This window comes from Lepidochelys kempii, chromosome 1 (genome assembly GCF_965140285.1).
Source record: "Lepidochelys kempii isolate rLepKem1 chromosome 1, rLepKem1.hap1, whole genome shotgun sequence".
NCBI classification, from domain to species: domain Eukaryota; kingdom Metazoa; phylum Chordata; order Testudines; family Cheloniidae; genus Lepidochelys; species Lepidochelys kempii.
This window is the reverse complement of record NC_136380.1, coordinates 114221713-114249010: the sequence shown is the minus strand read 5'-3', so window position 1 is coordinate 114249010 and position 27298 is coordinate 114221713. Positions and strand designations below refer to the sequence as shown.

The 27298-nt window shown below is 42.5% G+C and overlaps 1 pseudogene; it reads left to right on the top strand.

Moving 5' to 3' along the window:
- Positions 1–17357: 17357 nt before the first annotated feature.
- Positions 17358–26052, top strand: LOC140904992 (sulfotransferase 1C1-like; annotated as a pseudogene).
- Positions 26053–27298: the final 1246 nt, after the last annotated feature.

The following is a 27298-nucleotide window of genomic DNA, read 5'->3' as shown; positions in this document are numbered from 1 at the left end:
TGTGATGCTTTTGTATTTTTATGTCTGATTTTGTAAGCAAGTAGTCTTTAAATGAGGTAAAACTTGGGGGTACGTAAGACAAACCAGACTCCTGAAAGGGGTACAGTAGTCTGGAAAGGTTGAGAGCCACTGTTCTAAAAGGCTGAATTTCTGCAACTAAACCCCATTAATGGGCATGAGTTATTGATTAAATAACATATAACATGAAAGTATGACCCCAAAATGTTTAGGGTCATCTTCTTATATAAAATGCCATGCTTGAAGAAACTATGCAGTCAAATAGGGCATTCATTAATTAAACATTTAGAACCTGCTGGACATCAGCAAAACCTCTTTGTGAACTTGATCTCAGACATCCATTGTCAACAGTATAAAAATGATTGCTTTCCATAAATTGCATTGTGGATGTCATACCCACGGAAAGACTCAAGCATTCAAATCTTGAGCCAAGCCTCATCTTGTGTTGATTGATGGCTCTTTGTGACTCCGTTTTATGGGTTATGACCACTGGAGACTTCAAAATGAGCTAAGCCACACATAACAGGACCCCTTGCTTAGTGAAGCAGGGATGCAGGACTGAGAAACCAAACTGTTCTGTCAAAAAAAAAATACTCTGCTCAAAAAGATCTGTCAGACTTTCAAAGCTTTTGACAGTCAATGCATACAAAAGTATTTTTGATGAATGTAGACAAATCTATCCAGGGTATTTCTTTGACATTTAAAAATACGAATATTTCATATTCTTAAATAAAACACACATTTGTCTTATATAGTCACCTCTCTTTCATATTCTACAAAAGAAACAGCTGTCTTCTTGTTATAAGAGAGAAATGAAGTGCTCTGTTTATAATGGTCAGTAGCTGAAGTTGTCCACCCAGTTGGTATAGAAGGGATGCTCATGTTTTTATGACAGTGATGTACAAGATGCATTAACTGGAAAAGTTTTTGAAGTCTTACCACACTTTTATCACCCATCCAGTTTAGACTACAGTACCTTGTTTTGATGGGTGCTTTAAAAAATAAAAATAAAAAAAAATCCTATGGGGTTTTTCCCAACATTGCATCCGTTCTCAGTCTCCTATTGAGAAAAGTTGACAGCAAGAGCCTTTCCTCTTGTCTTTCAAATTACATGTACAATATTGTACATCAGGATCAAAGGAGCCAGAGTGTAGCTATAACAGCAAACAATATGACACAAAATACACAGAGAACCAAAACTTCATATACATCTGCCACCGTCTTTAGACAAACGGATCTCTATTCTGGTGGAGACAGCATTAAACGTATCAGAACAATAGCAATTTAAGGTAAGATTTTTCAAATGTATGTAAAAGAGTTAAGTGCCTAACATCCTTAGACACTCTTGAAAATTCCACCTTTACAGCCTAATTCTACTGCCACTGAACTCAACAGGAATATTGCTATTCACTTTAATGGGAGTTGCATTGGTTCTTTAGCACAGCTAATCTGTTTTTTTCAAAACACACATATTCAACATTTTGTTGGAAACTAAAGGAAGGCTAAGGAATCTGGGTTTAAGTTTTGAATATGGCTCATATCCAGGTTTCATGATACATCAATTTGGGGGTTGGATAAAATGTATTCATCTGGACACATTTCTTTGGCAAACACTTTAAGTTCCTGATCTTGCAAGCACTAAATTGCAGGAGTCACTTCATGTATATGAGTAGTCTCTGACTACATCAATGGAACTCCTCACATGCATAAGCATTTGCAGGATCAGGTCCTGAATCTTTTACAGTATTTAATCACAATACAGGAACTGCTGCAGCATGGCTTCCATCTTGTATAGAGAACAATGACCATTTAAGCAGTATATAGTAGTAGTACCCTAATGTGAGAGAGATCTGTCAGGCTTGACCCATCCAAAATGACTGTTCAGAATAGCTCTCTCTATTATTTTCCAACAGTAAAAGAGTCCTACAGGGACAAGGAAGCTACAGCTACGCACTGGGTGATTTAAGCACTCTAGAGGCTGTTCGGCCTGCCACATGCTTATTTTCTTTGACACCTTGGCATTAGTTTCTCTTGTTGTTGTATCTTAGGGGAAAAGATAACAGAAACATTAACCCCAACATCCATGTTCCAATACATTAGATCAACTTTCTGGGGCCACTAAGGTCTTAATGTTTACAACTTCTCACAGCCAATAGCACAATCTTGAGTCTGTCAGGTAATGCTGAAACACAGATTGTGCCATTTAAAAATGATGCTAGTTCTCTGGGAAATAAAAACACAAACTACTAACTGCTTTTATTTCACTGCCTGAAGGAAACAAACTAATAGATGCATTGAAAATTGAGACATCAGCAGACTTTGTGGGTCCAATACTAGTTTTATATTGATATCATTCTACTGCCTTGAATGGCATTATTCCTGAATTCTCACCTGGGGGAGATGAGAATCAGGCGCACCATAGTCTGACTAGAGCTGGCTGAGAAAAGGGGAATATTTTCTTAAATTTTTAAAAAATCTTTATTTTTCCATACATCAGAAGCAGGACCCTGATTTTCCTACAGATGTGGGCAGACCTGTACCAATTACTGCATCCTACCCTTGAGATGTCAAACTACAAATGGATGTACGGGACTGGTTTAGAATATATTTTTGATGGACACACAGATTACAGACTCTATTCACACACACACACAAATTTCCACTCCTGGTAGAAAGACTGGCTGGGTGGGGCCCTCGTAATCGTGCAAGGTGCCCATGATGCTGCCAAGGCCCCAGGTTGACTAGTGCAACCCAGGAAGTGGTCAGGGCCAGACAGGAGCAGGTGTAGCTAGCGTACTTGGAGGATGTACTGTGGAACCATGGCTGTAAATTAAAACTGCCCTATGCTGACAGAATAGCCAGGTCTGAGGAAATACCACTCATGTTCTCCAGGGAGGGAATTGAACTCCATGGCTTTAATGAAAGTTCCTGAAAAAGGTGGTGGTGATAAATGACTTTTTATACTTGCAAGAAAACCTCCTAAAATCTTTACAGCCCTCATAGCAATGTATTTAACAGAGCAAGGTTTTTATGACATACATAAAGAGTTGCTGCCAAAAGATCCACCTTTATTAACCCCATTAGGAGGTATTTCCTTAATGCTCAAATAGGTCCTTCTGTTACCTAACATGGATTGTGACAAACGTATTGTTCTCCAAACCCCTCTCCCACAAAGAACATACATTCCTGAATCTCTACCAATGTGTAGCACCTGGGTAGTTATTTCTAAAAAAATTAATATTCATGTAAGGTTTCTCATGTCTATTTTCCCAGCAGGACCAGAATCAAAATGTGATTTCAGAGGGATGAGTAGAATTTGACCTCTGATCACACATTCTATGCTGGCTGGAAATTTCTGAAGTTGCTATTTGATTCTTGATATCATCAGGGATTTCACAGCTCCAAACAGATGTTGTAAAAAGAAAATGAGACTTTATTCTTTGGTTGGCTAAGCAAATGTCTTTTTTACTGAGGACTGGAGCCTTTACCGAGTGGTGTCCCAGCTTGAACAACAGATGTGTCACTTTAACAAAACTTCACTTCACTGTTCCAGATGAAAGGTCAAGATGTTTCTTTAGTGGCTAAGGTGGCACAGGACAGACTTTGATCTCTCTAGTCTAGAATACCAGAAAAGTCAAGAATTAAACTCTCCAACTCCAGTCTTCAGCTGCTCCTGAGGAGTGAGCAGTGCAACTCAAGAAGGATGTGTCCAAATGGGTTTAAGGCACCCTTCCACTCCCCTGATCTTGCTCTGTTCTCAGGATAAGTTAGCGTGCCTTAGGGGCTAATCAAATTTTGCTCTGATTGCCAATGGCTCCAGGGAATCACCAAGGCACAGGGAAGCTCTCAACAACAGCCGCTATTCCAGCTGCAGGAAGGGGTAGTACAGGAGCTGTTAAAGCAGTTCTATGCCACCAGAAGATCCCTTACACTGATACACCAGTGACTGATACACCAGTGACCTCTGTTTTCAGCCTGTGATGCTCCACCAGCACAGCTCAATGTGGCTCTTACACTCGAGAGCAGTGGTCTCCAAACTGCGGGGGAGAAATGTTTGGGTGGGGAGGGCACGGCGGAGCTGGGCACGCTGGAGCTCCCTTCCCAGCTCTCTCTTCCCCCAGCTCCACTCCAGCCCCAGCCCCAGCCCAGGCCCCATCTTTAATTCCCAGTCCCAAGCCTCAGCCCCCGACTACAGCCCAGCTCCGGGTCCCACTCCCAGCCGCGGCTCCTGCTTCCAGGCCTGGCCCCGCTTCTGGCCGCAGCTCCTGGCCCCAGCCAAAGCTCTACGCCTGGCTGCAGCCCCAGCCACAGATCCAGTCCTGGCCTCGGTCCCACTCCTGGCCTCCAGGGGGGCACGGACATAATACTTTATAGGTAAGGGGGACATGGGATAAAAAGTTTGTGGACCATTGCTCTAGAGAATCTGGGCCACAGTACACAAGTCAGTGGAAAGAGGACAGATATAAACTGTCAGTACCCAAACCCCATTAAGAGGGGATACCTTGACTTTAGTATGCAATTAGCCTGTTGGATAACCCAGGTCATTTCATCTAAAACATGTAGAGACAGTCACAAGTAGCCAAGCCTACACAACACAGATGCTTGACCCAAATGAAACACTGCTTTGTAAGAACTTAAAATGGTTGCTAAAACAAACCATCATGATTGTGGCATGAAGCTCACCATGAATGCTCCTAGCTATGAATCAGTGGATGAAGCCATATGACATAGAAATAATTCTTACTCTTTTTAGAAAAAGAATTAAAATCATGCACTCAGATCTGAGGCCTGTTCTTTTATACTGGTATAACTCAATAAGGAGAAGGGAATATTTTACATTATTCACAATGGATTTTAATTTCAAAATCCTGCCTTTACCTGAGATAGCCAGGAGGGGGATAAGAAGTGGTACAGGCCTGGCATTTGCAGGACACGTTGCCATGGAGGGCTACAGCGGCCATGACAACAATGTTGTTTATCACTGCTCACAGTGGGAGTATTGTATGTGCTCAGCCAGCACTTGCTGGTGGGAACCATAAACTATCTGGCTGGAGGCTTGTGCTCACATCCTGGCCCCCACACTATGGCCTCTTAGTGGCATGACACATGACCTCATGCATTAGCAAGATCTACCTACTGTGGCTCTGTAGGAGGTACCTCCATTACTAGTGGTAACACAAACGTACATAATATTTTATGGGGATGGGAGGGAAAGCATATATTCTAAAGGTTATGTGCCAGTTTCTCTGGTCTGCTAAGTCCATTCAAAAGCAGGGCAAAGTGACCTGAAAAGGCTGGAGATAGCTAGTGGAGATTCCCCCTTGCATGGGGAAATTCTCCAGTGGTGGAGGCAGCTCTGCTATCTCCTGTGCCACATGTCCCCACACAGCAATAGGGGTGGGACAGGGGGCAGTGAGAAGGAGACAGTGTGGTGGGAGTATTTAGGGGCTAGACCTTATATGTGAGGGTGTGTGGAGGAGCAGAACTCCACTGTATCTGATTATGCAGTGGTGTGATGTCCTGTGACAGAGCACAGGGAGTGAACAGGTGAGCCAGCATTCTGATCACTCAGATGTTAATTGGTTCCCCTTGAGAAAACTAATGGGGGTAATTAGACAATCAGGTTGGATGGATGAATGGAATAAGGGGATAATGAGCCCATCAGCCCAAGGCTGATAAAGAGGCAGGAAGGAAGCCCCAAGGGGGAAAGAGGACTTGTTGAGCTTCGTTACACAGTGGCCTGAAGAGAGGGAGCCCTCCGTTCCTCTCAGGTCCTGGGGAGAGAACTAAAAGGCATTGTGGTGCTATAAATAGACTGTTGCAAGGGGATTGTTGTGGATATGGAGGAGGAAACTTAAAATAAAAGGGCTTGGTGAAGGCACAACCTCTGAAGTCCAAGCAGTTTCTGCAGGGAAGAAGGTGAGAGAACCCATGCCCGGTGAGAGGTCCCTAATGGACATTACACCAGTGAGGGAAGTTAGCGTATGTCTTCTGCTTGGCTGGGTGGCCAAGAATCAAGGCTGGGTGGCCAAGAAACAGCTGACTCCCTGCAGCAGCTACTCTCCACTCCCTCCAAGCACAGCGTGGATGCAGTGTAGAATCAGGGCCCACGTGAACAAAAAAGAATGGTGGCAGTGAGACCTCAGCTAATGAGAAGCAGGAGGAGATGCTGGCTGCAAGAGATCCATATGCACAGACCTTGTATAGAGTACGAAAGAGATTATTGGCACTGTATCCAGGTGTGAGGGTCTGCAGGGGGCTTTGGAGGACTTTGTGGCCCTGTGGAAGACTGGGGCCATAGTTAGTACATGTCAGAGTCCAGGATCAATTTATCTTCATTCCCTGTTATTACTTGCCCACCTTGTCAGTCTTCAGCATGAACAATATTTTGACACACAAAAGGCCAACAACATTTTCGGTATCAGCACATGGTGCCTGGTGTTAAGCTAGTGACACTGCTTGAAATGCAGATCATGAAAAGCAAGTTCACAACAAACCATCCCTTCTTGAAAAGCTGAGTTCATGTTGCTATTTAAAATTGTTTCTTACAAGCCATTCATTAAATTTCTGGCTGTAGCTGACCTTCCATAACAATATTGTTTCTAGAGCCTTCTCAAAAAAAAGCTGTTCCACTATTTTTATGAAGCTGTGTATAGAAAAGTCCATGGGTGAGAGGGACCATGTACACATCATCCTTTAGCTATAGACCAGGGGTTAAAAGGCTCATTACTGAGCATTTCAGAGGGTAGTCTGTAACAGAAAACCCCTTCATGGTGACTTCATAAGTACTGCCTCTCCCTTGCAGTATAAATCTGCAATTCTAGTTATATCATCCCTCCAAGATATCCAGTTAGGGCCTGATCCTGTTCCCATTAATGTCAATAGAATTTTTGCACCGGACTTAAGGCTCAATCCTATTTTCCACTGAATGATGTGGATTCCCTCTTATATTGATGAAACTCTGTATGATCCCACTTGAATATTCAATATTCTGTAAATTTTTAGTTGCAGATAGCCTCTGAATGTTTAACTACTGGTGTCAAGGTTCCTTCCCCACTCTGAACTCTAGGGTACAGATGTGGGGACCTGCATGAAAACCCCCTAAGCTTATTTCTACCAGCTTAGGTTAAAACTTCCCCAAAGTAAAAACTATTTTACCTTTTGCCCTTGGACTTTATTGCTGCCACCACCAAGCATCTAACAAATATATAACAGGGAAAGAGCCCGCTTGGAAACGTCTTTCCCCCAAAACCCTACACCCCCTTTCCTGGGGAAGGCTTGATAAAAATCCTCACCAATTTGCATTGGTGAACACAGACCCAAACCCTTGGACCTTAAGAACAATGAAAAAGCAATCAGGTTCTTAAAAAGAAGAATTTTAATTGAAGAAAAAAAGTAAAAGAATCACCTCTGTAAAATCAGGGTGGTAAATACCTTACAGGGTAATCAGATTCAAAACATAGAGAATCCCTCTAGGCAAAACCTGAAGTTACAAAAAAGACACAAAAACAGGAATATACATTCCATTCAGCACAGTTTCTTTTATCAGCCATTTAAACAAAACGGAATCTAACGCATATCTAGCTAGCTTACTTACTAAATTCTAAGACTCTATTCCTTTTCTGTTCCTGGCAAAAGCATCACACATACAGAGAGAGCCTTTGTTTCTCCCTCCCTCCAGCTTTGAAAGTATCTTGTCTCCTCACTTGTCATTTTGGTCAGATGCCAGCGAGGTTATCCTAGCTTCTTAACCCTTTACAGGTGAAAGGGTTTTTCCTCTGGCCAGGAGGGATTTTAAAGGTGTTTACCCTTCCCTTTATATTTATGACAACTGGACTCTTTAATTTTTAATATCCTCAGCTGTACAAAGTCAATAACTTCTATCATTATGTGTACTGGTGACATTTTTCCCCTGTCACATCCCACCACATACCTTTTAGCCCAGGGAACCACTAATGGCAAGTTTAGCTATTTTAAGTAAATTCCATAATTTCACTTTATAAAGGGCACCAAATTTTATAAATGTTTATTACAAAGTTTGTTTTGTGCCCTGTGGGTCTAAAGCAAATCTCATTTACTAATGGAAATGTGTTACCCTGCCTACTGTACACCTGACCTTTCATTTGTACTGAGTAATTTCTGGAAACAATGCTAAAACCATGTCCTGCTACTGAAGGATTGACACCGCAGCATTTCATGGGTATATTTTCTTGACAAAAGGTATTTGGAAAAGCTTGTAGGAATCCAATTAAAATTTGTCATATGATTATTCATGCTGACAGTAACAATTTCATATATTAATGTAGCTGTGTCTCCAACACATGCCGTGCTTGGACAGATTTATTACAAAGGCTGGCTCCATCTCCTCCTCCAACAGGAAAACGTACAGGAGAGAGAAGGTGTAATATGAGGACATCTCTGCAGCTGAAGTCAATGAAACTTAAAGTAAAGTATATGCTTAAGTGATTTATTGAACAGGAATGGATTCAAGCATGTGCTTAAATGCATTGTTGAGGCCTAAGACCTATCACTCCATCTGTAACACTTACCATTTTACTGAGTATTATTTATTTTGCTTATTTATAGGCATTTCCATGGTACTTACCATCAGTTTCTAGGCACCTCCCAAACATTAATTAAGTATGCCTCACCGCATTAATATGAAGGTCAGAATTAATGCTCCCCTTAGGCAGATAACACAGTGAGTGTTCTTTGGTAATATATACACTGTAATACCTCGGCCCAGTGGAGTTTAAGAATGGAATGTGAATTTCAAGTTTTCAGTGGTTTTAATTAGGTCAAATCATGCCTTCCCTGTACAGGTGCTTTAGAAGAGGAGTGTGTGAAAGCAGCCCTTACAGCTGGCTAGAAAATGAGTGTGGAAACAATTTTAATAGAAAATATAAAATATTTTTGTCAACATTTTCATTTTAAAAAACAGGGAAGGGTTGACTGTACTTCTGTCCCGTTGCATCTAAAGCTTCCATTGACCTCAGTGAGCTAGGTTTACTCAGTACCTCAGTGACAGTCACATCACTTTTATTTAGGTGGCTAAAAATGGATTTAGGAGCCTGGCTTTAGAAACCCCAGTTTGGAAATTTAGCTTAAGCCTACAAATTATGTTTTGTTTCTCCAACAGAGTTTGTGTATTTCCCAAAGATAGGCTTTTAAATGTAGTTATCCATATGCCAGAGAGAGAGCGCGTGGGGGGGAGGATTTATATTATAAACCCCACAGGATTTAAATTAAAAAACCTTTGAATTCTAATGCTGAGTATGTTAAACATACTTTTGCTAACATACATGGGAACTAAAAGATGGTGTTTTGGCTACCAGAGGGAGACTACCGTTTGCAATAATGTAATACAAATATAAACTGTTGCAAGGTGATTTTAAGACTTCAACATATTGACTACAGATTTTAAGCCAAATGTTGTTTCCTTGCTCATGCAGTCATCTAGATGTAGGCAACATTTCATAAAAATCTGACTTAATACTACCTTGCTATTGTCTTGAGAGTAACAACTTAGAATCCCCATCATTTGGTCCTATATAAATAGTAACAGAAGTACACTTTTTCTAATCCCTACTTCACATCCCTAACAAGACTCTCAATTATTATGACTTTATTTGTAGAGATGTTTAAATCTAACACAAAATTAAAACAAAACAAAAGCTAACTGTTTTCCTATTCATTAAAAATGTGGTAATTTACTATTGTTCATATTTATTAACACAATTGAACTATACCTTGATCCACATTTCTATGACATGCTTGTCAAAAAGGAGGTGTTGTGTAGGCCGGAAAGGGGTTTCCGCTGTATTCATAGCAACCTAGCTGCATTCCCTTACACTGCATATTCTTTTTCTCCCTCCACGTGATCCCTGCAATCCTCTTACTGTAAGAAGAGAGTAATGAGGTTTAATGGTAAAATATCAATGTTTCCTGTTACTTAATAAAATGGAACTCTGTCCAAAATATATTAATAGAATTGTTAATTAGAACATTGCTACCACTATTGATTTAAAGGAATAAAAAGCTAAATCTAGTATTCAGAAATATATCAATATAGTCCTTACTACATTTTGTCAAGTTAAAAAACTGATAATCAATATATTTAATTAAAAGTAATGGGAAGAAATCCCTCATTCAGTGCACAAACTGAAAGCAGGATTAAAGCTGTGGGTAGGGTTTTCTAACCTCTCTCCGGGACACCTGGTACACTACTCTTTTCACAGGCTACTCAGATTCACAGTAGTGAAAAGAGAGAAACAAACACTAAACAACTTCATAACTTTTCTTTGTTCACTCACTTTTTAGCTAATTTATCCCAGGGATTAATGGCATTATCCTCCAGGTTGTGTAACTAGAAGGGGTGTAGGCCAGGAAACAAACCACCAGGTGCAGGCATGTGAAGGACAAACAAAATCCAATGTGGCTGCCACAAACAGGAGAACATTAGATCCCCTGTTAATAGACTATACAGGGTCTGTGGTAATGTCACAGATTACCTTACACTGTAAATTGGAACAAGGGAAACTAAAAGAAAATTATTGCTACTTGAGTTTCCTGTGTTCTTTGCTTGTTCGCTCGTGAACAAACTGTTCCAAGATTTCCGGTTCTAGGAGTAAAAAACTTGAGTCAGAGCCCCTAAAATATACATTGGCTTAAATATCAAGCAATATTTTTAACTGTTTGGGGTTTTTTTCTGTCTCCTGAGTTTTTTAACTTTATTTTTTACCCTGAATCTCTGTGTGACCATTTCAATCTGAAACAGCACTATCATATAGCCCTCCCCTCATAGCAGCCCTCTATCAACTTCTGAGATGGGGAAGTTATCATTCTATGCCTCTCCATTCCTTTTTTCTATCAATATCTTGCTCCCTCCAGATCATCCCAGCCCATCCAGTCACAATCTCTTGCCCACACCTTCTCTTCTTTGTCCCCTCAGTCTTTTGCCTCCATCTCACGCTCTTGTCCTGTCCTACCCCCATTTCACTCCCTGATTTCCCAGTTTCTTATCTGTCTGTCTAGTGGTTTCATATTGCTGCCCATAGCCATACCATCTGAGTGACTTTCACAAAAAATCAGTAGTAATAAGAAGTCCCTAGTGGATTTCATGGATTCTTGGAACTTCTTCCTTTTTGGAAGTAAGAACTTTGCTTGGGGCAGGGTTTTTGTCTTTGATTTCTTAGACTTGGGATTTATTGGCTAGAAGGCGCTGTTAGTGTTGTATGATAGAAAGAGGAAAAGGAAGGTTTTGCCACATTTCCTAAAGACAGGCAGACTCTGGATTCACCTGATCTCCTCTAGAAATGTGTTTCACGGACAGATCTCTTGACAGAGAATGCTTTGTCCCCAGCTCTCATGTACTTTGTCTGGGGTTTGTGATCTGTGTTGCTTCAGAGGAGTGCAGCTGTCGCAGTGGTTCATAGATCCAAATTCAGTCTTAAATGTAGCTGTGGCTTGAACCATCCATTGCTTTGAAAATAAGGACCAAAGCCTTAAACTGGTATCAGAAGCTGAATGGGAGCCTGTGACGGGGTGGATTAGGCCCAGAGGCCTCCTGCTGGAGGCCTCAGGGTCCTGGCACACCCATCCCAGGAAAAGAGCAGTAGTGAAATTCTCCAAGCTGCCTAGAGTGGCTACAAGGAAACAGTCAATCAGAGAGGCTGCAGAGAGCAGCCAATCAGGGCCCAGGGGGACCATATAAAAGGAGCTGCAGCGCTAGAGACAGGTAGTTGCTGCTTGGAGCCTGAGGACTGAAGTCAGTGCTCCTAACAGACTGAAGGATAGCAGCACCAAGGACAGCTCAGTGCTGGCAGGGACTAGGGGAGTGAGAAAGAGCTCCTGGCTGGCTGCTGGGCATGAACATAGAAGAGCCCTGAGGTAAGGGTGAAGCATTGATGAAGGCTAGGGGGTGGGGAAATAGCTGGGGAACTGAAAGCAGTTTGGTTAAAGGAACAGGGTGGCACAAGGGCTGAGACCCAGAGTAGTGGGGGGACCCAGGTCCCCCCCCCAATAAGCCACTGAGGAAATCGCCTACAACTAGACAGTCAAATCTCCAGAAGGGGGATCTGAACTGTTAAGAGGCCCTGTTGGAGACCTGGGGCCAGAACAGACTAGAGTGGGCAAAGAGTCTCCAGAGAGGAAGCCCTGGGGGCACAGCCCCTTACCAAGGCCAGAAGCACTTAAAGACTTTGTTGGATTCATACCCCAGAAGGGGTCTGTTAGAGTTGTGTTCCATACAGACTGCATGTAACTCTGCTGGAGGGCTGAGTCACTAGAAATCGCCAGAGAAACTGCCAGAATGGGTCACCACAGACTGAAAGAGATGCAGATACACACTCGAACAAGGGGCTGCTTGCGATAAGTGGGTGCCAACCCATTACAGAGCCAGTGGAGGGATTTGATCAAAGGCCTGGACAAATTAGACCTAGACAAATTAGAGGATTGGGCCAAAAGAAATCTGATGAGGTTCAACAAGGACAAGTGCAGAGTCCTGCACTTAGGACGGAAGAATCCCATGCACCTCTACAGACTGGGGACCGAATGGCTCGGCAGCAGTTCTGCAGAAAAGGACCTAGGGGTTACAGTGGATGAGAAGGGCTGGATATGAGTCAACAGTGTGCCCTTGTTGCCAAGAAAGCCAATGGCATTTTGGGATGTATAAGTAGGGGCATTGCCAGCAGATCGAGGGACGTGATCGTTCCCCTCTATTCGACATTGGTGAGGCCTCATCTGGATACTGTGTCCAGTTTTGGGCCCCACACTACAAGAAGGATGTGGAAAAACTGGAAAGAGTCCAGCAGAGGGCAACAAAAATTATTAGGGGACTGGAACACATGACTTCTGAGGAGAGGCTGAGGGAACTGGGATTGTTTAGTATGTGGAAGAGAAGAATGAGGGGGGATTTGATAGCTGCTTTCAACTACCTGAAGGGGGTTCCAAAGAGGATGGATCTAGACTGTCCTCAGTGGTAGCAGATGACAGAACGAGGAGTAATGGTCTCAAGTTGCAGTGGGGGAGATTTAGGTTGGATATTAGGAAAAACTTTTTCATTAGGAGGGTGGTGAAACACTGGAATGCGTTACCTAGGGAGGTGGTGGAATTTCCTTCTTTCAAAGTTTTTAAGGTCAGGCTTGACAAAGCCCTGGCTGGGATGATTTAATTGGGGATTGGTCCTGCTTTGAGCAGGGGGTTGGACTAGATGACCTCCTGATATTCTAGGATTCTAATCTATGATTCTCTAGCTGTCACCTTCAGCCCCCAACTAAAACCCCTCCAACGCATTATTAAGGATCTACAACCTATCCTGAAGGATGACCCAACCCTCTCACAAATCTTGGGAGACAGGCCAGTCCTTGCCTACAGACAGCCCCGCAACCTGAAGTAAATACTCACCAACAACCACATACCACACAACAGAACCACTAGCCCAGGAACCTATCCTTGCAACAAAGCCCCTTGCCAACTGTGCCCACATATCTATTCAGGGGACACCATCACAGGGCCTAATAACATCAGCCACACTATCAGAGGCTCATTCACCTGCACATCCACCAATGTGATATATGCCATCATGTGCCAGCAATGCCCCTCTGCCATTTACATTGGTCAAACTGGACAGTCTCTACGTAAAAGAATAAATGGACACAAATCAGATGTCAAGAATTATAACATTCATAAACCAGTCGGAGAACACTTCAATCTCTCTGGTCACGCAATCACCGACATGAAGGTCACTATCTTACAACAAAAAAACTTCAAATCCAGACTCCAGCGAGAAACTGCTGAATTGGAATTCATTTGCAAATTGGATACTATTAATTTAGGCTTAAATAGAGACTGGGAGTGGCTAAGTCATTATGCAAGGTAGCCTATTTCCCCTTGCTTTTTCCTACCCCCCCTCCCCAGACGTTCTGGTTACACTTGGATTTAAACTTGGAGAGTGGTCAGTTTGGATGAGCTATTGCCAGCAGGAGAGTGAGTTTATGTGTGTGTGTTCCTGGGGGGGAGGGGGGGAGGGTGAGAAAGCCTGGATCTGTGCTGGAAATGACCCACCTTGATTACCATGCACATTGTAGGGAGAGTGGTCACTTTGGATGGGCTATTACCAGCAGGAGAGTGAGTTTGTGTGTGGGGGGGGGGGCGGCAGAGGGTGAGAACCTGGATTTGTGCTGGAAATGGTCCAACTTAATGATCATTTTAGATAAGCTATTACCAGCAGGACAGTGGGGTGGGAGGGGGTATTGTTTCATGGTCTCTGTGTGTATATAATGTCTACTGCAGTTTCCACAGTATGCATCCGATGAAGTGAGCTGTAGCTCACGAAAGCTTATGCTCAAATAAATTGGTTAGTCTCTAAGGTGCCACAAGTACTCCTTTTCTTTTTGCAAAGACAGACTAACACGGCTGTTACTCTGAAACCTCTCGAAATCATAATTAACTGAAAATGCCTAATATCATATGACTTGTGAAAACTGACAACTCAACAATTTATTTGAGCTGTGGGGTGAAACACAAACAAAAATGAACTCCTAGCACTTTGTCAGGCCACAGTAAAAATTATCCATTCAATTTTCGTAGATTCATTTAAAAAAAAAAACAGAAGGGACTATTAAGAGCATGTAGTGTGACCTCTTGCATATCACAGACCAAAGAACCAGTAATTTCTGCATCCCATTCATAACTTCTGTTTGAGGTATTGTATCTTAGCTATGTTTTTCATTTCTTAATGGTGCAAATGTCCAGGGTATTTCTGAAGAGTCCAGCTGCTGGTCTTTCTCCCTTCATGTCCCTGTCCCTCTCCTCCAGCCTAGTGGGTTGATCTTAGATGCCTTTTTTTAAGGGCATCAGTGTCAATTTGAGCAGAGTTTTTTGTATCATCATCTTAAGACTGTTTTCCTCTGTACTCTTTATTACAACTTCAATTATCTAAACAATATTGGTGTCCTTGATCAAGACTTATCAGGCCGGAGGGATGAAAAGCCAGTGGACCCTGCTGTAGGAAGGAGGAGCTCAGAGACTTTAAGACCAGAAGAGACCATCATGATCACCTAGTCTGACTTCTCACATGTTGCAGGCACAGAACCTTACCCACCCAACTCCTGTAGTAGGCTCATAACCTCTGGCTGAGCTTCTAAAGTCCTCAGATTTTGATTTAAAGACTTCAAGTTACAGAGAATCCACCATTTATTCTACTTCAAACCAGGAAGTGACCCATGCTGCAGAGCAAAGTGGAAAAACTCCAGGGTCTCTTCCAATCTGACCTGGGGGAAAATTCCTTCCAACCCCCAAAATGGCAATCAGGAGGGTATTGACATCTGTCTGGCACTTATTTACCCATTTATCTGGCCCATCTGCAAGTCTAGGATGTGGTGGAATTGACCACTGCCAGCAGTACCATGCCTTCTCTAATATGGTGGAGAAAAGCCACCTAAGTTAGATGAGACATTTCTTCTCCATATGGCGAAAACCCATGTGAAGCAGGTTTCAGGAGCAATGGTAAAAGGAACCTCTGCTATCATTACTCCATAAGATCAATAGTGGCTCTGAAAGTTTCCTCTATTAGATAACTAATAGATAATGGAAAAATCAGCAACTCAGCTGTGTGGGGCAATAATGGATTTAAAAGATTACTTCTAATTATTTTATGTCCCCAGTTCAGGGGACAAACATTTGACAAAAATCTAATGGAAATGTTCTCATGATGTTACTGAAAACAATTAGTTGTTTAAACTTTTAAATATATGTTTGGATTAAAATATTGCACATCATGCTAATGACTGAAAATCAGAAAGTGAAATTGACTAGAAACGGACTTTAAACAAAAATTAGTGACCATGGAATCAGTTCTCCTTGTCCAAACTGAATAAAATGAAAAAAGTAAACAAGCAGTTTACAGTAAGTGATGAAAACTAAACAAGATTTTTTTTAAAAAAATTCACTATATTCATTCTGATACTAATGGTAACACAGAAAAAGACTTATTTTCCCTTTAAGATACTATATGTACAGATTAGGTCAAATATCCAGGAAAATTTTCTTATTCTGAGACTCTTTAAACAACATTACAAACAAATCGCCCTCACTGGAGCTATTTCTCTTTTAATAATCTCAGGTGTTTAGCATCATAGGTAAGTAAACATTTTTTTACAATATGATTAAAAACATATCCCTCCAGATATTAAAAAGGAGCATACATTGCAAGGCAGAGAAACTCTCTAGCCATTGACTATTGCTATGCTGTCTCCTCCTCTTATTCCTGCATTTGCAGGGGACTTTTTTAAGCTCTGCCCAATTTCCTACACTATTTCTTTGTTGACAGCACCTATATTAAAGAAGGGGTGGATAGGATTAGAAATAGAACAGCCCGCAGAGAGCAGACGCTCTTCATCCTGGAACTGCAACATCAGGGACAGGAAGCATCCAAGTTCTCCAGCTTCACGTTTCTTGTACAGTTTTGTGGTTCCAAGCCCTGCACCTTTACTAATGCCATCTTCCCAGACAGAGCAAAGAAACTAGAATCAGGAGGACAGAAGGAACAAACAAAGTCCAGAAAACCCCTCTTCAGTCTGTTTTGTGACTATTAGATTGCAGCAGGCATACTATTTATAATCATGCTGTTCTGTGGGAGGAGTGCAACAAGAAGGAACAATGAGCCAGTTTCAACTTCAGTTATCTCAGAATTTTCCAGATATGTTACCATTGCTCAAAAAAGCACTGAAAAAGGTGATGGAGGTGATAGAGAGAGAGCTGTAAAATGCAACAGTATTCCAGAAGATAGAAGTCCAGAACTGGAACAATTACAAAGGACCAATGGGGTTTAGTTTTCAGTAGCAAGAGTAGGAGCACTGACATTACTAAGCTTTTGCCATTTGTTTTCTTTTGTAAAGAAGGACCTGGTCCTGTGAGGTGTCTTCAGTTGACTTCAGTGGAAACTGTGGGTGTTCAAATCCTCTCAGCATAATGCTCCAAGTTGTTACGTAGTTTGTAATTTACCTGTGCCTGTCACTAATTTACATTAAGTAATGTATGCAAAGGCTAAAATGCCCAAATATGGGTAAGTAAATGGCATGATTTTCAAAGATGCTGTCATTCTGAAGCCAGTAGGAGCTGCAAGGTGCTTAGCACCTTTGAAAATTAGGCTACAGTTTACTGTATCTAACGCCACATTTAGGCATGTCTAACTTTAAGCAACTGAGTCAGAGAACTGTGGACATTTTTACCATACTAAGTGCACTGAGTCCCAGGCTGAGATTAGAATAGTACATTCATATACTTCTTTAGAGCAGACCTGTTTACTGGCAACCTGTTTCTTCTCCATGCAGTACACAATGGCCCTGGATAAGATGAAAGATCTGAACCTAGAGTGCTCCGTGACATGCTCTGAAACAGATGAAGTGGGTGGAGTTCTCCTTCAAAAAAGTGTGTGTGACAGGTGGGATCAAATCTGGAACTTCAGAGCCAGACCTGATGATCTGCTCATCGCAACCTATACAAAAGCAGGTGTGTGGGAACAGAGGGGAGTGGAAATGGGTTGAGACAGAACTATCTGCCTGCACTGAAACTCATGCTTTGCAATACTTTCATCAAGACTTGTGACTTGAGATGTATGTAATCACTAGCATAGGCCTTTCATCGGAGCACCAGTGACTTCTAGCTTCCTTTTTAGAAAAAAATAACCAACCACTTACAAAATGCAAATAGATAGTCTAGCATCATATGATTAAATCTTTAGTTCAGTTTGTGTAAATGTATAGTCAGCGACACACAATTTGTATTAATTTAACAAAACCCTGGTTAAAATCATCATTCAATTTATAATGAACCAAAGGGAATTGGTTGAACTATTATGAATTTAGGGCTTGTGGGTTTTGTGGGGGAGGGATCTTTTGTTTTGTTAGTTACTTGGGTATGAACCATTCCTGATTTCTGCAAGTTTATCAGTTAGGGCTGATCTATGCTGAAAACTTACATTGGCATAGCTATGTCTCTCAGGGTTGTTTAAAAACGATACCCTTCAGAGATGTAGCTCTGCCATCCTAACCCCTGGTGTTGACAGCACTAGGTCAACAAAGAATTCTTCCCTTGACCTAGCTACTGCCTCTTGGGGAGGTGGATTAACCACAGTGATGGAAGAACCCTTTGCGTCACTATAGTGCAGGTGTGGGCAAACCTTTTGACCTAAGGGCCACATCTGGATATGGAAATTGTATGGCGGGCCATGAATGCCCATGAAATTGGGGGTTGGGGTGTGGAAGGGGGTGAGGGCTCCAGCTGGGGGTGAAGGCTCTGGGCTGGGGCCGGAAATAATGAGTTTAGGGTACGGGAGGAGGTTCCAGGCTGAGGCAGGAGATTGGGGTGTGGGGGGAGGGGAGTGTGGCTCCAGCTGGGGGTGCAGGCTCTGGGTGGGGCTGGGGATGAGGGGTTCGGGGTGCAGGAGGGTGCTCCAGGCTGCGACCGAGGGGTTTGGAGGGTGGGAGGGGGATCAGGGCTGGGGATTGGGGCACAGGAGGGAGCCAGGGGTGCAAGCTCCAGGTGGCATTTACCTCAAGCAGCTCCTGGAAACAGCAGCATGTCCCCCTCCAGCTTCTACACGGAGGGGTGGCCAGGCAGCTCTGCATGCTGCCCCATCCACAGGTGCTGCCCCTGAACCTCCCATTGGCTGTGGTTCCCGACCAATAGGAGCTGCAGAGGCAGCACTTGGGGCATGGGTAGTGTGTGGAGCCCCCTGGCTGCCCCTAGGAGCCAGAGGGGGGGACATGCTGCTGCTTCCGGGAGCCATGCAGAGCCAGGCAAGCCCATGATCCCGTTCCCTGGCCGGAGTTCTGGATAGGGGAAAGCCCTGGACCCTGCTCCCCAGTGGGAGCTTGAGGGCCAGATTAAAACGTCTGAAGGGCCGGATGTGGCCCCAGGCCATAGTTTGCCCACCCCTACTGTAATGTCTACACTGAAGTGCTACTGATGTAGGTCTACACTGTAATGTTTTAAGTGTAAACATAGCCTTAATTATTAGTATTTACCAAGAGGTTTGGATGAATCTTTGTTGTACCAATAAATTAAAAACCAGCAGGATCTTATTAAAGGGAAAGGCAAAATACCACATTTATTGTGAATACAGAAAGAATCATAGTAAGCAGTTATAGTTATAACATTCCATTCAATCTCATTTATTCACACATTCATACACACACACACACACACACAGAGGTTCTGCAAGGTTGTTATCATAGTTACCAGCCTTAGAGTTGCTCACGCCAAGCCACAGGCCAGGTGGCCTGAACATGAGGAGGGAGCAGGGCCTTGTCAGATGCTCATCTGATGCTCCTGGAAGTTGGTTTGCAGAATCAGACCCCAAAGTTCTCACTTTCTAGAGTCTATTTTTATAGGAATTTCTTCCTATGCCAGTCTATGGGAATTGCTTCATCATGCTGTTGCTGAATCAATCAGCAGATGGCACATTCCTGACGGCTCCGTGCTGCCAGATGTTATCTTGTTCTTTGGTTCTCCCATTCTTGAGGCTGTTGGGTGGATTCCAGTCTGCCCTCCGGGGGTCCTCTGGTTATTTCCACTTGACGCCTTCTTCAGCTAATGGACACTGGATTCTTAGGCTGGCACCTCCCTGATCATTCAGTTATTATCCACACCAAGCATCCATCCACATACATCCTCTATTTCTATTTTAATCACAATTGTTAATACAACAAAAGGGCGGGGAGTCTCTGGGTGCTGTTTCTGTTGTTAGAGTATTGCTTTGAGTCTCTCTCTCTGTGAATTGCTTTGAGAACAGACTCTGTCTTAGAATGTACTAACACAATTAGCAGCTTGCAAGTTTCACACAGAGAGGGAGAGAAACAGTACCAAAAACCAAGAGACCTCTTAATTAGTAATACCCTGGAATTTAAACTATGGGGAATCAAACTCATTTGTGATTTTAATACAGAACTTCTTTAATATGATCCAACATCTTCAGCCTACAGGTTGTTCAGTCTGTCTTCACTAGCTAGTATTTATTTTTTGTGTCCTGTGGTTGGCCACTTACATCATATGGTAAATTATTTACACCTTTCAAATAAAGGAATAATGAACTACAAACTTCAGGTGCAATTTTGGATGAACAAAAATATGTAAAACTTTGGGATTAAAGAACATTCTTGAATGCCTGGTGGTCATTCAAATAATTAGAGGTGGTCAAAATGTTTAACAGCAAATAGAATCATAGAATCATAGAAGGTTAGGGTTGGAAGGGACCTCAGGAGGTCATCTAGTCCAACCCCCTGCTCAAAGCAGGACCAATCCCCAGTTTTTGCCCCAGACCCCTAAATGGTCCCCTCAAGGATTGAACTCACAACCCTGGGTTTAGCAGGCCAATGCTCAAACCACTGAGCTATCCCTCCCCCCTATGGTTGCTGCAAAATTTTCTGTGGGGAAAATTTCTATTCTGAATTTTATTTTCCTTAAGGAAAATTGAAACAAAATATTTCATGTGAGATCATCCTAAATCTGAACATTTCAGTTTGTTGCACATAATTGAAATGTTTAGCCTAGGATCAGTGCAACACTAAACTGCATCTGTCTGCATAATGCTGCAGTGCATTATGGAAGTTGTAGTTCACTTTCCCATACCCCCACTCTCTACTATAGGCTGGACTCCTTGGCCAGATTATGATGCATCACCGGGGATGCAGTCTCCCCTGGATGAACCATCACAGTGCATGATGGGATTTGTAGTCCAGTCATGGAGCCCAGCCCATGGGGGAGAATCGGTGTCTGAAGCACCCAAACTACAACCCGTAGGAGACACACCAGCAACTCAGACAGATTCAGTTTAAGTTCAAAGCGACTCAAAACAAAATGTTTCAGTTCAGGAATGTTGAACATTTTTTGTTATTTCCAAATTGAAAACTTTCAGAATTTTTCATTTATTGAAACCTTTGGGTTTCTTCAATTTTTGTCCTAGTTCAGGATGAAAAAAACTGTCAAATATCAGAATTTCCCACGAGATGAAAATTGACTTTAACTCAGCTCTACAAATAAACAATTCTACAATTCATAACCAATTGAACTCCATACTTTTATTCATTAATTTCTACCACATACAAGAACAGAGTCCTAAATGCAAGCCCAGAGGCTTTTACTCAGGAGGTACTAAAAGTTTCAACTTCTCTTCCTTCCATTGCATTTTCTCCCTTGTTCACTTTCTATCCCCCATGCCTATTGTTCTCTTGTAGCAATGGCCTTGTGACTTCTCCAGTCTTCCTTGAATGTGGTCACCATCCAGCCAGTGTTTTTAACAAGCTTCCATTTCTCTTAGAAAAGTCTCTCTGCACTGCATTGGGGAAATATGTAAAATTCTAATGTTTTTCAGGTACAACATGGATACAGGAGATTGTGGATATGATCCAACATGATGGAGACATTGAGAAATGTAAACGTGCCATCACTTATCTGCAACACCCTTTCATTGAGTGGGTTCTTCCTGGACCTTTCAGCTCTGATACAATGGTAAATGTAACACAAACAGGACTCAATTTTGTCCAAAGTTATGAAATCAAAATTTTGCTTTCTAAATAATGGAAAATCTTATCCACTAAAAAAAAGTATCCATTGTAGATGACAGTTTTCCAAGAAAATCTCCATTCCATTTGTTATGCTATCTGGAGAGATTTCTACACAGGTCATTATGATTATTCAGGTCTATGAGCAGGAGCTCTTCAATGAGGCCTGCCAGTGAGTGTGAGTCCTCAAGCCAACCCGACCTAGCATATAGTCAAAGAAATTCTCTGACTGTGGATAGCTGCTGTATGTCTCACGTCCTCCACACCTGACTGTGTCAGGGCATAGGGGGACAAAAGGGGCACCTGTTTCTTGGGGAGAGAAAAGAGGAAGGACCAAGCAAGAGGAAGTGGCGGCGGGAGTGGGGGGGGGGAGACCATGACAAAAGTATAGAAACTAATCTAAAACCAGAAAACCCAGGAGGAGGACAGTATAGTGACGAGACAAATGGAAGAATTTTTGTTAGAAATGCTACTCTGGAGGTATAGGATCAAAAATACTGTCATTGAGTTGGGACTGGAAGAAAATAGTAAAGATAAATACTGTTTTCTTTCACCATACTTTCTCTAACATACTCATCTTACTCTTAAAGGGGACAGAACGGTGAGACAGGAGAACACGGTTACTTAGATGAGAGAAAAGTTTAAAAAAAAAAAGTTCCTTGTTCCATCTTGTCTGTCTCATGCACACATCCTGAATCCTCATTTAAATAAAAAAAACCCTCACTGCCTCCCGTTCCATGACAGATGTCCTAGTTTTTTCACTTTGACAATCTGGTCACCCTATCTATGGCTCTCTTGTCCTAAAAAGAAATAATCTTCTATAAGTAAAGTAAAATGAATATTCACTGAGTGCTGAAATGGGATAAGGTCCATCCAAGTAGACGAGTCAATATTCAGCACTGCCCTAGAGGGATTTAGACCGTATCCCAAAAAAGCTAGAAAAAATGAATCTGTATATGAATCAACCTTCAGCATTCCTCCTCAAGAATGCAGGCAAAGTCTCAAGGACACAGACGGTTGATAGAAGTTGTTATACCATGTTTTCCATGGAGAGTTGCAATGAGGTAGAGTTGCACATGTATAAACTGATACAAACTGGCATTTCCCTGGAAAGTCAAGTCTGAGTCAAAATCCCACACATGATGGTGACAAAGACAAAAAGGAATATAGATACAAGGACACTGGAGAATTACTACAAAACTTTTTGCAGTCTTGGAACTAGCTGAAGCGATGTCCTCCCCACGAGCACTGAAAACTCGTCTCCCTGTACGACTGGTGCCTCCATCCTTCTGGGAGCAAAAGTGTAAGGTAAGGAGGGGAAGGGGGCTCAAGACTACTTTATTTGGAAATGAACAAATTAAATAGGATGAAGGCTGGTTTCCAGACTCCTCCTGAAATCTAGAGGCCCATCTTGACAAAGCCTTGGCTGGGATGATTTAATTGGGGATGGGTCCTGCTTTTGAGCAGGAGATGGGACTAGATGACCTCCTGAGGTCCCTTCCAACCCTGATATTCTATGATTCTATGATCTTCCCTGTAATATATCGCTTCTGTGTGAAAGTGAAGGAACTTCATTCAATCACAGATTTGGTTTCAGGAAATAGCAGCTCCCAAGCAGAAAATGTTTATGACTTTTGTGTGTTCTCTCAAAAGATTATCACAAAACAGGACACTCAGAACCCTCTGTACATGTCTACATCTATAATGTTAAATATACATATTTCATTTCTTTCTCTCACTTGCTTCCACAACCAATCCAGATAATCCTATGTGGCAAGAAATGCAAAAGACACCCTGGTGCCATACTCCCATTTTCACAGAATGAATTAAAACATGCCTGAGCCAGGAACCTGGGAGGAGTTTCTGGAGAAATTCATGGCTGGACAAGGTGAATGGAACGAATTGTGCAACATCCTGTGCCTTTTGGTGTTTTTTTAATTTATGCTATTTATATTCAGCCCCCATCCATTGTTCTGAACCAACACTGATAATGTACTGTAGGGAAATCTACTCCAAACATTTAAACAGGAACTCTATTCCATTCTGGTGTCTTTTACCAAGAAACCCTTCCTTTCTCCACTTTCTCACTCCAAGGACATCCCCTTCCCCTCCAGGGTCCCTAATACCCCAAAATTCCTTGTTTTAAAGTTTAATGTTTTTCCATATATTTGGAGGTTAAAGGCATATTGCTCAGCAATCAGCTGGAGAGGAAGGATAGTCTGGGGCTCTGAAAAATGTTTCCAGTGCAGACTTAACGGGTAACCTTGGCCAAGGGGGGAGGGATAGCTCAGTGGTTTGAGCATTGGCCTGCTAAACCCAGGGTTGGGAGTTCAATCCCTGAGGGGGCCATTTAGGGATCTGGGGCAAAAATTGGAGGATTGGTCCTGCTTTGAGCAGGGGGTTGGACTAGATGATCTTCTGAGGTCCCTTCCAACCCTGATATCCTCTGAAGTCACTGCACAGCAAGCCAAAGTGTGAATCTACACCACACCAACTTGTCACACAGTAAAACCTATGTAAACGTGACATTGCTACAGCACGCCCAGATTAAAGCCTAGCTTGCTACAAGCAGTGCCCACAAAGGACATTACCATGGGGCAAGCTGGCACACTGTAGAGCGACGCCCTGGCTTGCTGTGCTGTAACTTGCTGTGTAGAGAAGTCCTCAGTCTCTCTGTGCCTCAGTGTTTGTCTACACCCCACACACGCACACTGGGTTTCAGAGCCCAAGCAGGAACATCTACATGGCTATTTTTAGCACTGTAATGTGAGCCTTAAACCCAAGTCTGTAGATCCAGACTCAGATTAGATGCTGCTGGTTTTCTGTTTTTTTTTTGTTTGTTTGTTTGTTTTTCCCTCTTGTCAATGTAAAGGACCACCCCCATGCCAACTCCCCATCTATAAAATACCCTTATTTCTCTGGGGCATTGTGAGGATAAATACACTATAGATTAAGTGCTCAGATACTCCACTTATGGGGGCTATATAAGTAACTAAGATATCTGAATAGATCAGACATTGCTACTTGCTGACTACTGCTTACTCTCTTCTCTTTCAGTGCTTTGGGGTTGCTAGTATGATCACACAAAAGGATGGTGGGAAGCAAAAGAGAACAACTGTATTCTCTACCTCTTCTATGAAGACCTAAAGGAGGTGAGGGGGTGAGTCAGGGTTCATAGTGCTCTGTTATTGCCATTCAAGATTCCAGCAGGTATGAGCTCCCCACAGCAATGTTCTGCTAACAACAGCTGGTCTCCAGCTGATCTGATTCCATCCCTACCCCAGTCATAGGTATGATTTCAACATTTAAAACTTCCTCACAACTTTTCCCTATCGGATTTGTTTCCTCTTCCTGGGTCGGTTTCTTATCCAATTTCACTCCTTCCACAGGATCCAAAGCGTGAAATCCAAAAGGTGTTACAGTTCCTGGAGAAGGACTTGGAGAATGCGGTTCTAGATAAGATCATCCACCACACAACATTTGAAATAATGAAGGACAACCCCATGGCAAACTACACTTTTCAGCCTCCTGCAGTAATGGACCACTCAATCTCACCATTCATGAGAAAAGGTGCTTGTAGCAGTGTGGCCATTTACAGAGTACCCTCTTGTGGCAAGGGAATGCTTTGCAGCTGCCCTGCCCCTTTAATCTCCCTCTTGCAGGACCCTTAAGAACTGTATACAGGTTTTCACATGGAGAAGAAACACCTTTCCCTCCCCCCCTCCGCACACACACCTGGGGCTGGCTTAATAACAAAAACAGTTCTGAACAATCCTCAGGGTTCCAAAATAAAGTCCATCCGCACACAACAGTCCATGCTTTGCTCTGGTGTCTTATCTCAGTGAGAGCTCTTCTGTCCTAGTCTGTTCTCAGTCCATCCTCCCAGCTCTTTCTAGCTGGAGTTTAGCTCACTGGCCTACAGGCCCGTGAACTTCTAGGCCCAAATTCTGTCTGGGTTTCTCCACAGAAGTTTCCAATTCCCTTAGTCTCAAGGTCTTCCCTGCAGAAGTCCTTCATGCTTCCTACAGTGTCTCTCATTTTCCTAAGCTTCCTCATTGATTGCAGCCTCCTTTTGCACTTTATAGGACAGTCACCCTGACCTCTCCCAGCTATGGCTCATTCTGTAGTATGATCTGAGCCAGCCCCAGCCCTTAAGGAGTGAGTCAACCTGTTACAGTGCTGCTGTTTTGTATTTTTAGTATTCCCTCATCTTCCTTCCTGTTGTGTTTTTGAATTAGCCCTTCATTGAACTGTTAATATCTTTTGAGTTAGTGATAATGGATTTCAGGACTTGGGATGAAGTGGAAAAATTCTTCCTAATGGTGACTGAGTATCTCTTTGGCTTTCCTGTATTGTAGGGACTGTTGGAGACTGGAAGAACCACTTCACAATGGCACAGAATGAGAAATTTGATGAAGATTATAGGAAGATGGCGGCTAGAACCTCTCTGACCTTCCGCATGGAGCTCTGAGAAGGGGCCATAGGGATTATTCTCTATAATGTACTAGCACTTTTCCCTATAAAAGCTTCACAAAATACCTGTGCATCTAAAATTACAATGCCCTAGTTTCCCACACCACTGATTTCAGACTAGCCACCTTCCTCTGTGTAAACCTAATTTTGAGACAAACATCTCAGTTAAACTAGGGTCAAGCAGCAATGTACTGTAGAGAATTTGCAGGAGTCCCTCAAAACCCCACCCCCCAATTAAAGAGGTGGCTGGGATGATTTCCCTGATGGAATTTATCCCCTCATCCCTAACTTTTATTCTTGGTGTTCATAAAATTCTTCTGAAGAGCAGGGTTGTGGGGTCTTGTTCATTTGCTTTTTTTGCATTTGTAAACTTTAGATGGTAATATCCAATATTTTCAAAACCATTCCCAGCAGCAAGTAAAGACCCTGAGATAGAAGGCACTACTGAAGTGCAAAATGCTGTTATTGTTTGTATGTTTTCAGTGTGCTGGACAAACTGTAATCCATCCTCACACTCCACTAGTGTGGTAAGTAAGTACTATTAGCCACACTTTGCAGATGGTGAAATGGTGTCATGCAAGAATTTGAAGTTACTTATCCCTCCTCTCCCCCCACACTTATTGCATGCTATATGAGATCTAGCCCTAAATTACATGCATAGGAAGCAGTTTGGTCTAACAAATTAGTTTATGGGACTATGAATCAGAAAACTATACTCGTTCCACCTCTAGGAATGACCTGTTCTTAGGCCTCAAACAAACCAGCTGGTGACTAAAGCTAGGCACCTAAATCCATACTTTGAAGTCAGTCGGATACTGAGATGTCTCAGCACCTTTGAAAATCAGACTGCTTAGCTAAGTGCCAAATATGAAGTTAGACCTGGATCTTCGAAGGTATTTAGGCTCATAACTTCCACAAATTTTTTTAACAGAAGTTAGGGGCCTGAATACCTTTTGAGGATCTGGGCCTGATATGCTGAACTTTAGGCACCCACATTTGACAATTTTGTCATTAAACATAACCTTTCTGAGCCTCAATTTTCTCATTTACAAAATGGTGATAATGAAATAAATGTACCCCTCAAAGTGGTTGTGAAGCATGATTTGTGTTGTAAAAGCACTTTGAGAGCTTTGAATGAAAGATATTATGTGAAAAGTACCTGTACTACGAAGACCATATTGTAGGGAACAGATGGGAGTAGAATTCAAGAGCAATTTTGTTCCCAATTCTCTCCTCGCTTCACA